Source organism: Aulonocara sp. 'chitande type north' Nkhata Bay, linkage group LG14 (assembly GCF_057382095.1).
Source record: "Aulonocara sp. 'chitande type north' Nkhata Bay isolate Kocher_YH1m ecotype deep benthic linkage group LG14, A_spYH_male_GT1.1, whole genome shotgun sequence".
NCBI classification, from domain to species: Eukaryota; Metazoa; Chordata; class Actinopteri; order Cichliformes; family Cichlidae; genus Aulonocara; species Aulonocara sp. 'chitande type north' Nkhata Bay.
In genome coordinates, this window is record NC_141357.1 from 21681580 (window position 1) to 21697754 (window position 16175).

At 40.1% G+C, this 16175-nt stretch overlaps 1 protein-coding gene across 1 annotated transcript in view; it reads right to left on the reverse strand.

The window, feature by feature from the left end:
• grik4 (glutamate receptor, ionotropic, kainate 4) overlaps window positions 1–16175 on the reverse strand; it is a 362254-nt gene that overhangs the window by 166019 nt on the left and 180060 nt on the right. The window lies entirely within an intron of this gene.

A 16175-nucleotide genomic window follows, 5' to 3' on the forward strand; every position in this document is an offset into this window, starting at 1 on the left:
AACAGTGGTGAACAGAAAAAGACACAATTTAGTTGTGTGTATATATGTGCATCTGAGGTTACAGATAATAGTGTATATGCTTGTTACTTATTATTTTGTCTTGTTATTTATACAGTTTAAGGTAATATGGGGACGACAAAATAAATTTAAAAATGGTTTATGTTTTAGTTCCAGCTGGTTTCATAATTGTGCATCTCCTTCACAGGCTTCCGCTTAAATTTTACGTTTCAGTTCAGCTTTATTGGCACGAAAGCTTTCAGAAACAATATTGCCAAAGCACAAAAATACAATCTTTCTTTTTGCGTGTGTGCACATTTGAATGGAGTAGTGTGCCGCATATGTCTAGGTCATTTACTGTCTCTGAGGTTGTGTCATGTCGATACATACAAAGCAGCAGAGTGTTCCCCGTCTCCGCCTGTCACTTAAGTAGGGATTCTGCATCTGTAATAAACGCTGAGATGAAAAATCCAAGTGCAGGGTAAACTAAGTAAAAAGCTCCAAAATCCAAACCTTTATTCAGAGGAAAGGCAGAGGTCATCCACAGAAAGCCTGGCAGTGAGGTAAATAATCCAAATAGCGAACAGACAAAAAGGCAGAGTCTGTAAAGCAGCCCGCATGTGCCACACAAGAAGAGCATAAACAACACAAGAAATGACAAAAATGAGCAAGAAAATCTGTCAGAAAACAAAGGAAGCTTGGGAGTGTAGACTATATAACATACTATAGTATTTACTATTTGTATATATGTTGGATGAGTAACTAATTGAGTCAAAGCACATTATAATTAAAAGGAATTTAAATGTATTTTACCTGAAATTATAATATATTGTATTTACTGACCTTCCTGATACATACAGTAGAATAACAGGGTAACAATTCAAGTTTTCACAAAGTAGCAGAAATAATTATACTGTAAGTAAATTTAAGTTGTGTATAACTTGAGGGTATTTTACAGGAAACGAGTCACAAATTATATTATAAGTAATTTTAAGTACTGAATAAATCATTTTAAGTATTGCATCATTTGAAACAGTCTGAAACTTCAGGCAATTTACATTAAAGAAGACTGAGTGTTTCATTTGAAGCAGGCTTATATTAAAGGCAGGCTTTTACTGTTGAGCCCATCTGTGGTCATTACCATGTAATAACTATATGCACTAAAACACTTGCAGTACTCTTTTATGGTCTTACACCGACTGTATTACAGCACAATATTAAGGTTATTCATTATTTAAAAAAACCTGAGGTTCTCCTTTCAATCTCTTTAATTACTTTCCTCATTTATTATATTGTTTGTTTAAATGACAGAGCAACTCCACCTACCCATCTGTGTTTACACAGGAATAGTCTTCAAAGCACTTAGGCACCGTACTCATTGTGTCAAAGCTTCACTACTTTAACATGAAGGTAAATAATACATGCTCAAACAACCGGAAAACATAGCAGGATGGATATGTAAGGAAATTTTGACAAAACATAATGTGGCTGATACGAATACACAACTTCACCAATAAACACCTTCAAGTAACTACAATCAGAGAGGCAGTTTATTTTAAAAAAAAAATCTAAATCTACAGCTATTGAAATTAAAAATGTTTAGTTGTCACAACCACACCTCTGGACATTATACAAGTCCCAGTGTTTAATTAACTACTGGCTTTTATACTCCTTTTAAACATCAAACAGCATGATACCTGTGTGTACTTGGGTGCTGGTGAGACATTTCATTTTTGGTTGATGTCCGAATGAAGACACTTTCCACATGGTACTGTATGCTGGATCAAAACTTGATTGTACTTTTCTGGATTATTGATTCAGAATTAGAATTAGAATCCATTTTATATTCTGATTCTGAATCATGAATGCAGAAAAGTACATTAAAGTTTGAGAAGATCTGCAAAACCACTGTCTACTCCGCCCACTTTCTGTTCGACCCACTGCTGTCTGCTCGGCGCCTCGGGTCAATAAGGTCCCACACCTCCAGACCGACAAACAGCTTCTTCCCCTGGGCCATTCGGACTGTTAACAAACACTATTCCCCCACACCCCACCTCTCACCAGTCTGACCCATGGCCTGAATAACCGTCATCACTCAGGCCACTCACTCATACGAACTCTATTCAGACCAAATCTTTTCTTTGCACTACCACCAAACACTTTTGGTGCTCAGAACAGTCAGAGTACGCCTCTAATAAAATTGCGCTATCATAAATGTGGTATAAATGGTGACCACATGCAGTTTTATGAGGCAGCCAGTTTCCCTAAAATTTCAATATAGAAGGTACTGAGACTCAGGAATGTTTAAACGATAATATTGTTGTGTTGAAGACATGCAGTTACAGAACACACTGTAACTGCAGACCACACTGCTGTAGCCATCTATGCATAAAAAAACATTATCTCTGCATCAGACTAACAAGCAGCTCGATGAGAGGACATCAGAAAAGTTTGCTATCATTGCATTTAGGGAGGGAAGATGCTTCTGTATATGATTCTCTGCATATCTGAGCCAGTATATGCATGGATTTTAACCTGCCATTGATGTTGTGTTTTATTTCACCCTAATCAAAGCACAGCCAACAAAAGCTGTTTTTCCCCTCTAGCTCTCCACAGGAAAAAAGCAGGGCATTTCACAGCATTCATAACTATATTTTAATGAATCGAGCCATAAGCACAATCACTGGCACAAGTTCGTGGACTTCGCATAGTTTTGAAAAAAATGACTGATATTAATTCCTTTTGAGAACGCGGGCATGGTGCTCACGTGCTGGAGGTGTAAAATGGTTTAGAACAGGGAGAATAAATTACTCTAAGTTTGGGGTTGACATCAATCACGAATAATCAAATCATCTCCTCTAATTCCCTTTAAAAGCAGTGCTCTCTCCACCATGCCCTGACTGTAATGGATGAGGAGAGTCAAGATCTGCTGCACAAACACCGCTACTTCTAAGAGGAAATTGATGTCCTTGTCGAAGAGATGCAGCGCCGTGTGGTGCAAATGTGGGACGAATAGAAATAAACAATGAAAAAAATGTCCCTGATTCCTCCCCGGAGAAAATAAAGGCCAAAGTATTAAGTGTTAGTTATTGTAGATTAAATACCTCGCCTAAACAGAGCTACAGCTTAGGTGGGTGACTCATCATGTATGCCTCTGAGTATTTGAACTTAACAATCAGTTGGTTTATGAATTCTACAGGGAGCCAGTATAAATAGACCGTGGCCAAAAAGTGGCATTCTGGACCATTTGCAAGCAATTCAGGAATGTGCTGCTTAAGAAAGTGTAAAGGAAGTAATGTAATTATGAGACGATCCAAAGTTTTTAGCATCAACTGAGCATCAGTACACAATAACATCATATCTATCTGTCTACTCATGTAATCACTACCTCCCTTTTCCAAGATCTCTTAGTAATAGTATTCCAATGACATAATTCACATTTTATATTTAAAGGCATTTAACAATCATTTCTGTGTGATAATTTACTTGCTAAAGGGTCCAATTTTACATATTTCAGATATAAAATAATGCTCACTTGATTCACACGTTATTCCTTGACTTATGTTTCATAACCTAAGTGCAAAATTGATACAGAACATAAAGATCTTTCTGCTGCAGTGACGTGACAGCTAAAACAGAAACGAATGTCAGGGCAGAGCAAGGCGTGAGACCGTGTCAGAACAAGCAATCCATCTCTGATGCAAGGACTTTCATAAGAGGTAGGCTGGCAGTAGATAAGAAGCTGGTTAATGCCATAATCACAAGGGTTATAGATGCTGTTTGGTCTACTGTTTGTTTTATAGGCTGGCACGTGAACAGATGACAACACAAAACAAACAACCAAGGCCCTGATTCCATTTAAGCTTCAGCCAGTATTCTGGTTATACTTTTCATTCTACATCATCGCATAACTGAAAAGGATAGCAACCCTGTTCGCTCTCACATTCCTCCACCTCAGCGTGTGGCAATGCCCCATTACACATCCTCAAACATCATCCTGCAGCTTGTAATTAGTTTGTTAATAATTCAAGTGTAAATGTTTTTATGTTTGTGTGTAGCTGATAATAGCTAATGTGTGGGGTTTTTTTAGAGTGCATTTAGGGTATGTGTGCATGCACATGACCAAATGGGCAATATTTATTTCAATTTGTTCTTATCTGTGGAGAACACATTAATTCAGGAGGCTGTGTTTTGTGTGTTTGTTGGGATGTGTGTGGTTAAAACTAAAGTATAAGCGCGCTACGTATTCACTGTGACTTTATCAGATTTGGTGAATAATTTATGCGGTAGGCTCAGGAGCAAAATAGTGTGCATAATTGCATAACATCACTCCTATCTGCCATTCCTGCCATTAACTAAATGATTGGTCTCAGCACCTGCCCCGCTAATTAAAACCTTGGAGATTAATCATAAACTTTCCCCCCTCAGTCAGCGCCTGAGGATGGATTTGTATGTGCATGTATGTGGGATTAATTCTGCTCATAATTTCCTCTCTACAGTCCTGGACAAACATTTTCCAATTACATGATTGATGTATGCTATAACAAAGAGCCTTTTTCTTTCTCTGCACATGCGGTATTCTGTAATTAAGCACCGTTTCTTTCTGTTATACCCTCATTACCTTTGTTGGCCTCAGATCGAATCAAAGAAAACTGAGCAGTTTGAGTTGACTCTTGTAACAGGTGGTCGCCGAAAAAGAGGTTTAGCTGAAAATGTACCCTGTGGCTTCAATTCCGTGAGTACACATGTCTGAGTGTCATTAACCTAATGGCTCCCATACTAATTAGAAGCAGAGAGATTAATCATTAAATCTCCTCTTGTGGCTCCTCAGCTGGACATCTTGGTCTCTGCTTTAGCATCCATTCAAGCCAACATTTGCATTTTTCACCACAGAGGAACCAATGCTACAATTCAAATGATATGTCAAAGCACTGCAGGATGCTTCCCTCACAGTTATTTACTCTCCTTCCTTTCGGACACGCTATCTTCTCTGCTCTTCCAGTAACAGTGTGTTAAATGAGTTCATAGATGCCAGCTGAAATCAGAGCATGCGAGGGCAGAATGAACCTGACTGGAGGGCACAATGACTCAGCCATGGTGGCTCTAGCAACCAGCCTTAATAAGTCCCTGTGAGCGTAGATGGGGCTGAACTGAGGGAAGTGACAGTGTGATGCTGCTGACTTGTGGGTATTACCTCAGCAGGGCTAATTACACTATTAGACCCTACCTGTGGGCTTCAATTTTGCTGATCCACCTTACATGCCCCTGGTGTCTGGAGCCACATACAGTGCATAACAGTGGTCACAGATGTGAACAAATACAAGCACACAAACTAGAGCCCACTCTCTCCAGAAAAACAGTAATTTTAATACTGGTACTCCAGCAAATGATTTATTTCTATTGCCAAAATTCAGCACCAAAATAGGAGGCCATGCTTTTTACCAAAGCACGTTTTCCTACACCCAAGTGCTTTGTATCTAATATTCACTGTACACATTGATGAACACATCTGAGATCATGGGGATCTCTCCCAAGACTGGAGATTGCAGCAGCCAAGGATCACACTACCAACCTTTTGATTATGATAATCTACGCTACCTCCTGAGCTACAGCCAACCTGACCCAACCCAACCGCAGTCACAAAAGCCTAGAGAGCAGTTGGCAACCTGGTTGCAAAGAAAATGCTGCATCAAAAACCTCTTTTCAACTGTTTTGGTTACATGAAAAACACCCACTTGTCCACAAACACTTGGTGACTAACCATCAGTGATGGTGAAACTTGAGAAAGTGCAATGCAAAGTGTAAGTTGAGAATGTTGGGGTGGTTGTAGCTCAGGAGGCCATCTACTAATGTGATGGTTGATGGTTCCATCCCTGGCTGCTCTAGTCTGCATGCCAAATATCTTTGGGCAAGATAGTAACCCTAAGTTGCTCTTTGATTGTGGGTGGACGATAGAAAGCTCTTAAGCATAGAAAAAAAGTCTTTATTTGAATGGGTGTGAATAAGACATGTTGTATAAGGTGCTTTGAGTGCTCGAGTAGAAAATATGTAAGTAAGTAGTAAGTAGTATGTATGTAGTTTTTCTCCCCTTCAGAGTAAAACTTCTGCCTTCTGCCACTGAAACCAACATATTCCAATACTTTTATTTTGGAGGTGAATAGTCTTTGTTTCTGCTTTGTGTTGCAAATTTGGGTGTAGTGATGGATGCAGACCTAAACTTAGAAAAACACATTAAGACAATAACAAAATCAGCTTACTATCACCTCAAGAATATATCAAGGATAAAAGATCTGATGTCTCAACAGGACCTGGAAAAACTAGTCCATGCATTCATCTTTAGTAGGCTTGATTACTGTAACAGCATCTTTACAGGTCTACCTAAAAAGTCAGTCAGACAACTACAGCTCATTCAGAACTCTGCTGCTTGAGTCCTCACTAAGACCAGAAAAGTGGACCACATCAGTCCAGCTCTGAGGTCTTTACACTGGCTGCCTGTCCGTCAGAGGATAGACTTTAAAGTTCTGATGCTGGTCTATAAAGCTCTGAATGGTTTAGGACCAAAATACATCAGTGACCTCCTGACCCAGTATGAACCTTCCAGATCTCTCAGGTCATCTTGATCCGGTCTTTTATCAGTTCCCAGAGTCAGAACCAGACACGGAGAAGCTGCATTCAGCTTTTATGCTCCTTATATCTGGAACAAACTCCCAGAAAGCCTCAGATCAGCTGAAACACTCAGTTTATTTAAATCCAGGTTGAAGCTTCACCTGTTCTCAGCTGCATTTGAATAAAGCACCAAATCCACACTGTTTTACTGTTAAGCTTAAATTTCAAAACTTACATCTTAACTAATGATTTTATCTACTGTTCCTTTCCATTTTAAATCATGCTTTTTATTTGTTTTTGTTTTTTTAATGTCTCTATAAAGCACTTTGAATCATGCTGTTGAATTGTGCTATATAAATAAACTTGCCTTGCCTTTTCTACAGTTTGACATCTGCTTAATAAGTAGCTGGTGAGTGTTAGTAGGCAAGTCTCTATACAAAGTACGGGCAACCATAGAAACCAAAGCAATCACAAGGAGGTTTTTGTTGCAGCATCATCTTTGACACCCAGCGACAACAAGCAACATCCTGCATGTTGGGTAAATACACATTTTTCCCTAGCAACCAGTGGTTACCACGGGTCTCTAGACCTACATGACTGAGCCCATATAGGATGCGGTATTCCTTATTAAACATTTAATGATGACAGCACATTTTGTATTCAATACATTTATCTCACAACAAACTATTCCTCACTAAGAGCTCGCATGATGCCAGCCTGCCAGGTAGATGGTGCAGGGTCAGACTCTGCTGCTGGGAAAGAAAAACCAATTGAATTTACCCCACCGAGAATCCTCTATCGTGTTCTCCCACTGACTTCGGAAAAGAGAGCAAAGAAGCAGACAAAGATTCGATTTGAGTTCTTCCTGTGGAGATACTCCTGTTGCTGCCCCCTCAGTAGTCCGGGATGCTCTGTAAGTGTTTTAGGAGTAATGTAAAAAATCTGAACATTTTATGTTCAACACTCCTCAGACTGGATCTCATGCATTAACTGTGAGGACAGCAGCAACTTTAGGGCAGCATATGTGAGTATTTCGTTATTACTATCTATGAAGTTTCATTTTCTCTGATAATGACATTAAGTTGTCTTAATAATGATTCAAATTTGATTGAAGATTATTTACATAAATCAGTTGATTGTCAGCTAAACAAGAATTCCAGCTGTCTTCTTAAGAGTTTAATTGAAAACATTGTTTTATTTAATGCTTGGAACTGAGAAACTTCAGTAACAAACGCACATAGAAAAATGTTTGCTATTATCTGATTATCTGGCAAAGCCTCCTGGGTTTTAAATGCACCTTAGAACACACATGCATCAACATTACAATGAGCGGGTGGAGGGAGGTTTGGAGTCTTCTCTCACCCCCGTTCTCTGCGACCTGCTGGAGCAGGGGGGCTAGGAGGAGGAGTTGGCCGTCCGACTGCGGTCTGGAGTGTGGAGCCTTCCTGCTGCTGCGGAGTCGGGGCGGTCTGCCTCCCCCCACCGCAGGGAAAAGGGAAACACCACCTGGGTCTGGGTGCAGTTCCCCCCTCCAGGGGCGAGGGCACCTAGACCCGGTTTGTAGAGTACGCTTGGGGAGTGTGATCGTGTGTACAACGTCTCTTTATGTCTGTCTCCACGTTGGTTGAGTGTGGAGTAAGTGCATATGAGAGCATGAGGGTGGGAATGGATGTTTGTATCTGTGTGTGCCTGTATGTCTGTGTCTATATGTCAGGTTGGGTGTCAGGCGCCACCTCTCTGGGGACATCTCAGGCCCTCCAAGGTTTGGAGGCCTATCTCCCCCTACCACCACTTCCCCTGCCAGTGGCGGACCCCCTCAGACATCGGTGCGTTGGTGGTTCTTTGTGTCCGGGGATGGGCGTCCAGGTACACACCGGCTCACTCCTTGGCGGCCGCTTATCGGGGCCTGGAGCCTGGGGCTCGCTCGGGCCACTTCGGAGGTGGGGTGCCCCCGGCCTCTCGGCCTGGGGCTCGGTCACTCAGGCGCAGCTGGCTGCCGGCGGAGCTCACGGGCGCATCACTGCAACTCCCCCTGGCTTCTGCTCTGCGGCTGCTGAGTGAGCCCTCATCTGGGACTCTCCTCAGCTCTTTCCGGGACAGTGGCGCAGCTGCCCCTCTGTTGGTCTTCCTTGGTCTCTTGTGTTCTGGGGGCCTCTGGATGTCTGGAGTTTTGATCTCCTCCACACCTGCTTCACGCCCTGGAGGACGGGGCTGTGGCCCCCCCACACCCTCTAGCAGATTATTACATGAAGGAACCTTTTAAAAAAACAAAAAACAAGCGCGTCCATGCTCACAGGTGTACACACGGGTGATCACACCCACAAACTACACCCTTTTTGGCTCCTACCTCAAAGCACACTGTGTTCTGTTGATCTTATGTGCTGCACAATAATGTTTAACATTTAGTATTTACTGTCATATTCCCATATATCATTGTGATGTTGTTTATTCTATTACTCTTGTTCTCTTCTGCTTGCTTTCTTTTTTCTTTCTCAGCAGGTGATCCAGGTGATTGATATATGCATTTTTTTTTCTCTGCCCGTTCTGTTGGTTTTTGTCTTTTGCCCTTCTCCCCCGTCCCTCTTCTCAGCTGTTTCTCTTTCCCTCTTTCTTTCTCCCCTTCTTTCCCCCAGTCAAGTCTGTCCCGTATTCAGTAAGTGAAAATAAAATAAACAATAAAAGGTGAATCAAATGGACCATTACGGCAAGGCTGGGATGGTCAGTTTGGTAAAGTAAATCCGTTGGGCATCTTTCTTTGCCTTTAGACAACAATTCTGATGGCAAAAGAGCCAAACGGGACAGGCCAAAAAAAAACAAAAAACAAAACAATGATGGCCCGGACTTCATTAGAGATCATGGTGCGTTGTCTTCTGCCTACATTTCTCTGAAGACCACCTCTCTGTCGAGGAGCACCACCACCTCTTCGATGAAGGTTTCCTCTCCCTACGAGTCTAACCTGCTCCATATTTGAACAGTGCAAAGTCTCAATTAAATGATAGACAAATGTATTAAACTGAATAATAAGAGATGCAAATCAAAAATTTGATAGTGATAACATTATGAAAGGCAGTAACTGTGAATGAAACATTTATTTAGATGAAACACTTATTTTGTGTAGTGAAAAGGATATTTTGTCATTATGTGTGTTGTACTAACACAATTGCAAATATGCTGAAATGTTTGAAAAAGGTGCACTTATGATGATCTGTTGTGATATAAGTACTAAGAGTTTTGAAAATGTACCAATTGCTTGTGAAAACTGTGCCAAACCAATAAAAAAAACCTGTAACCTGAAAAAAAAAAAAAAAAAAGAAAAAAAAAAGAAGCAGACAAAGATTCGATTTGAGTTCTTCCTGTGGAGATACTCCTGTTGCTGCCCCCTCAGTAGTCCGGGATGCTCTGTAAGTGTTTTAGGAGTAATGTAAAAAATCTGAACATTTTATGTTCAACACTCCTCAGACTGGATCTCATGCATTAACTGTGAGGACAGCAGCAACTTTAGGGCAGCATATGTGAGTATTTCGTTATTACTATCTATGAAGTTTCATTTTCTCTGATAATGACATTAAGTTGTCTTAATAATGATTCAAATTTGATTGAAGATTATTTACATAAATCAGTTGATTGTCAGCTAAACAAGAATTCCAGCTGTCTTCTTAAGAGTTTAATTGAAAACATTGTTTTATTTAATGCTTGGAACTGAGAAACTTCAGTAACAAACGCACATAGAAAAATGTTTGCTATTATCTGATTATCTGGCAAAGCAGATCTATGAGTACCAAGCAAGAAGTAGAGCCATTACACCATTTTCTGGATTTTAAAAACTGCTGGTATTTTTGTTACTGGTGTGCTTTGCACTGACAGACGATAACATTTAAAAACACTCACTCAAATGGATCGTTTTTTCCCCTATACGTACATATCCATATGTTATTTAGATGTTTTGAATAAGCTAAACTGAAAGCAAATCTTAATGAGAATGTGCTAAGCATGTTTAATACCTGGGTTAACCGCAGTACTAAACTGCTGCCTCTCGAAGCATCAAATTAATAACTTTCAGGCATCTGTTAAAGTTGCCGTTTGGTCTTTCCCTCTGGACATGTACAACTGGGAGGAGACCACCAGACACATACAAAATGCATGAGGGATTACATATCCCAGCTGATCACTGATGACTTGGGGATCATTGGGACAGCTGAAGGAAGATGGTGGGGAACATTGTCGTCGTTCTCTCTTTTTCTTTCTATTGCACTTTGACAAAATAATAACAAATGTGCGAATAAAGCCAACAAAACAGATATCTTGCCTCTTGAGTTATCCTCGAGAACATATATAATAAGAAACCGATGATTCAATTAAATGTCAGGGAGTGAGATATCTATTTTTCATACATCCCCCTGCCATCCATTGCATAACATAGTCAATAAACAGCTGTTCAAGCTGTTTATTGACAAGCTATGCAATCCCTGAAATTACCTTCAAAGACAATCAATTATACAAATTGCTTACTGGTTTTGCAGTGCAATAACACAAAGTTAAAATACACTATATGGAAAAAAGTACTGGGCTCCCTATATATAATAAGATAAGATAAGATAACCTTTATTAGTCCCACACGTAAAAAATTTGTTTTGTTACAGCAGAACGTGATCAGTGCATAGTTACATAGCAAAAATTAGAAAAACACTGGAATAGGATAAGATGATAGGAATAAGATACTGTACTCAATAGAATATAATAAAATTAAATAGTATATACAATAGAATAAAAATAGAATGCAAATGCTATATGCAACTGAGTAAAATATAAGGTTGTCAGAAAAAGAGTATTGCACTTAGTGTTATTGCTATTGCACATGTGTGGATGTGGATGTGTGTGTTTGGTCAGTTGCAAAGTCTTTGTTGTAGAGTCTGACAGCAGTGGAGAGGAAAGACCTGCAAAATCTCTCTGTCCCACATCGTGAGCCTGGCACTGAAGGAGCCGCTCAGTGCTGAGAGTCTCCTGCATGGGGTGGGAGATGTTGTCCAGAAGGGATGATAGCTTAGCCACCATTCTCCTGTCTCTCACCACCTCCACTGGGTGCAGTGGGCATCCTAGAACAGAGATGGTCCTCCGGATCAGCCTGTTCAGTCTCTTCCTGTCCCCAGCAGAGATGCTGCCACCTCAGAAAACCACATCATAAAAGAGTACAGTGTACATATAGTACTCCTGTAGTACACCTACAGGAACTGCTCAAGCATGGAAACTAATGCCATGAAGCTCCCAGCGCAGTGTTTGTGCTGATATTAATGCCAGAGAAGCAGTTAGATCCAGCAGATCGTCAGCTACTTTTACATACAATGCAATGGTTGCAATGGTGGCATGTTATTATACCATGCTCAGTGTCAGTGAGCACTTTGTAATGACCTACTGTTTCAAAAATGTTTGTAAAGAGCATCTATATAGCTAGATGCTCTTCATTTCATACACCTGTAGCAATGGCTCTGAAAATACCTTAAGTGTGGCTTAATACTTTTTTTCATATAATGCAAAGTGACTTAATAAAATAAAGCACCAATAAAAAAAAGTGAGCATATATAAAAAATACTGTTTATGTCGCATGTTCATGTATGAGGAGCGGATAATTTGCTTTCATATTCTCCTATTAAACCAGCCAAAATGGAGAGTCTCTGCAGGGCAAGACAATGTTGGTAGTGTTGTTGAATATTGCTCTAATTGTAGCGAAATCCACGTGAAAGACAGAGCTACTAAAACCCGTTTTTAATCATTTAGAGCTGTTTCACATTATGTTCTCGGGGCTGCTGTAAGGTTGGTTTATGTGCGACACGACCTTATGCACAGGAAGTGTGTTTGCCTCTTCCTGGTGAGATTACTGCCTCTAATCGTGTAACGGTTTTGCTCTGTGATGGTGACAGACCACAACAAAGACATCCTGGCCCTGAACTGTGAGGACTAGTTCTTAGTGCTGGGAAATCCTGATTGGTTTTTGAACTAGAAGAAAAGATTCTGAAGGGAGATACAGGATGGTCTTTAAAATGGTATAGCCAATGATATTATCATAGAAGATGTGTAGAAGTGTGTCAAGCCATTCCTTTGGATTTCAGATAAGCGCTATGCACTGTAATGCTTAATTTATGGTACCTTGGTTGTGTCTGTTCGTGGAGGTATTTTCCTGAGGAGAACCTTTTGGGGCAAGTGGTCAGCTGCCACTAAAGTTCTCCATCAAAATATTCCAAAATCACAACTGCACAGTGCTCGCCATGCATTGGTGAAAGGCTGAGATTTGCCCAAAAAAAAGAAAAGAAAAAGAAAGCACAGACAGTGACTACAGTGGACACTCTTTTTTTCACTTGGTTTCACTTCAGCTCTTTAGATGTAAGAACTTCTGTCTCAGCTGGCTGATGGACCAACAACAGCAGAAGAAAGAGACAAATTGTACCACATATTTTTGGCTCTGCCCCCAATCTAACAACAGACACTCTCTGCAGGTAGAAAGGCAGTGCAAAGCTGCCCATGGACTGCCAACAGACTGCCCACATGACACCACTGCTGAACCATAATTTCCCCATTAGTCCTACCTGGGTAGTAGATAATAGAGACAGCATTAAAAGACCTTTCTCATTTCAAGACACAAAGAGACTTCAGCTTATTTCAGTAAGTTCCTTTTCATTTGATCAGTTTTGTCATTTTGATTTCATTCATCTTAACTTATGCTCAAAAAGAGCACTGTCCATGAGCTAAGCCTTATGTTGATGTATGCAGTCATTATTCATGGGTTATATTGAGGCATTGATTAAATTTCTTTATAAACCCAGCTAGATGTTTAGGGACTTTGTTGAAATTGAAGTTGCACTGGTCCTGAATAGCTCAGCTCTTCTTTTTTTTCTACATTTTAAATCTCAGTATTACAAAAAGAAGACACCAGCTCATAACAGCAATGTGTGTTTAGAAGATGACTGTCTGGAAATAAGCATAAGTACCAAGTTATTAGCTGAACAGAATTACACAGGAGACACTTTTTCACTTAACTAATGGCTGAATACCACCCACAGCAACAAGCTGCACCATATGGTAGTGAACCAGCATTTTTAGGCAGTGTTTGCAGTTTGTCTTCTTGTTTTCTCATTTTGTTCTTTTATAATTGTATTTTGGCGATTGATTTCACCTCTTTTATTTCTTTTATTTGGTTAAGGCTTCACTTGTCATTACTTTCATTTTTTTTAAAAGGAACAATGAAGGAAAATCAATTTGTACTTTCCCAGGCTGATATCGCAACTCCACTGCAACTTAAACATTGTTTATCCCATAATTCGTTCCCCACCACAAGGCAGCAATAAAAATGCCAGAAGACATGTTTCATTATCAAAATTGAAGTAAATAGACTTACTTTGCATCACATGGTTTAATTAATATACAAACAAAAGTAGATCCTAATCCCTGGATTTGCTAAGAACATGGCAGACACAAAGAGAAGTTCCTCAGTTCACCTACACTGAGCTTGCTGCTGGCTGCTAGCTGGTCCTGGTGGTAATGTGTGAGGGACAGGAGGTTGTTTTTGGCACTCACACATTCAGAGAAGGCCAGACAGTGACATTATGCCAGCCAGGCAGGACTCTAGGGACGGCCATGTTAAATACCATCTCCTGCAGCTCAAATGGCAGAGTTGTAGTGGTGTTTTGGGTTATGTGTTTGTTTGTGTGTCTCTGTGGGTTGTGAAACGTGTATATGTGGCTGTGTGTTTGTACTTTTGCATATCTATGCCTTGTACTGGAATAAACTAGCAATGAATGGGGTTCTGTGCAAAGATGACATTAGAAGAAATGTACAAAAACAGGCCAAGCACCTAATTATCCATCAACGATGCAACATTGAGATAAATATAAACCACCACTGCTGTGGAGCTGGTACAATCAGGTGGAGGGTGGTAGGGAAAACTGGGAGAAAGAAAAGGCATGCGGCTGCAAGCTACTTCTCAGATGATATTCACAAACAAGGAATGATTTGTTCTTGGTTGTGTTGATAGAGTAAACTCTGAAACTCTGCTGTTTTCAAAATACAGAAAATGGTTTGGGGCATTATGTGACAATCCAGCAAAAAATTCTGCAAACAGCAGATGTGCTGTGACAGAGCTACTGTATGAGACAGAACAGACAGGGTAGAAAAACAGTGAGTGATACATAAATGCCTTGTTCAAAAATAAGAGATGGTGATAGCGCTCAAAAATGACAGTTTGAACTGATTCCATTTCGTCAAGGTTCAAAATACTGGAAAGATAAAAAGACTTTTACACACAAGAGAAGTAAAGGGAAAAGACAAAAGATCAAGAAAGGATGTGCATTTATCAGCCATGAGCTTTTTTCTTTTTTTTTTTCTTCTGAACAATTAGAATTGCATTTGTACATCATCTAAAGAGGCACTCTTATTTTTAATGCACCCTTTGGATTTATTTGTTTTTTTAATAGTCTTAATATAACCACATGGCCATTTGTACACAGCTTCTGTGCTATTAACTTGCACCCTTCTAACCTGCACACAGATCTCACTTTCAAGTGTTCTTGTTAAAAGAACAGTTGAAAGCTGACCACTGAGAAATCACAGCAGGGAACAGTTTGGGAGGCGCAGAATCAATGTCATTCTGAATCTCTATCTCAGTTTCACTATTAATACTATTAATTTCTATATGTAGTGCACACACACACACAACCCCGTTCAGCTATCTTAGTGAGGACCTTCATTGACATAATGCTTTCCCTAGCTCCTTACCCTAACTCTAACTGTTAAAAATGAATGCCTAACCCTAACCCTTACCCTAAACCTAACCATAACCTAATTGTAACCTTGACACTAAAACCACATTTTGATCCTCAGAAAAGGCCTTTAAATGCCTTCAAATTTGTGAGGACCGGGTTGTGTGTCCTCACAAGTGACTGTTGGTTCTCACAAAGATAGCTAGACAGGAACACACACACACACACACACACACACGAACAAGCGTTTCCAACCTTAGACAAGGGTTCTATACATAAATGAAGAGACAGTCAATCACACTTTTGGTAGACGGGGAGCAAGTGACAGGGAGTCAGAGAGCTGCTGACTGTAGGAGAATAATAACCTCCATCGGTTACCAGCATACTCTAGCAGTTTATGTGACTTTTGAAGCAGACTCTCCAGTGAAAAATCTAGTCTTGGTCCACCGATCAGCCACTATTTCCAGAACCACAGTACTGCAGTGGTTTTGCTAGATTTTAGCAATTGCTTTAAAATGTTTGTTCAACAGTCCCAACAGTCACAGTCAAAATAGTTGCAGAGTTGCAAGTGCCGCTTACAACAGTGAAAAAAGGGCAAGATTAGGATAAGAGTCAGATTTTTGCTATGCTCAGATTACTTTTATAGTTAAATATTTAAAAGAGCTGCAATAAACAGAGAGGTAATCAATGTATCTGATAGGTCAGCTGACACGCGTCTAATTATGCACCTTAAATTTCGTTTAATATGCAGGTGGAAGGGTGGGTATGTGCAGAGTTAGAATAATAGGTTTGTTTTGGGTCTAAGCTTGCTTTAGTGGCTAATTG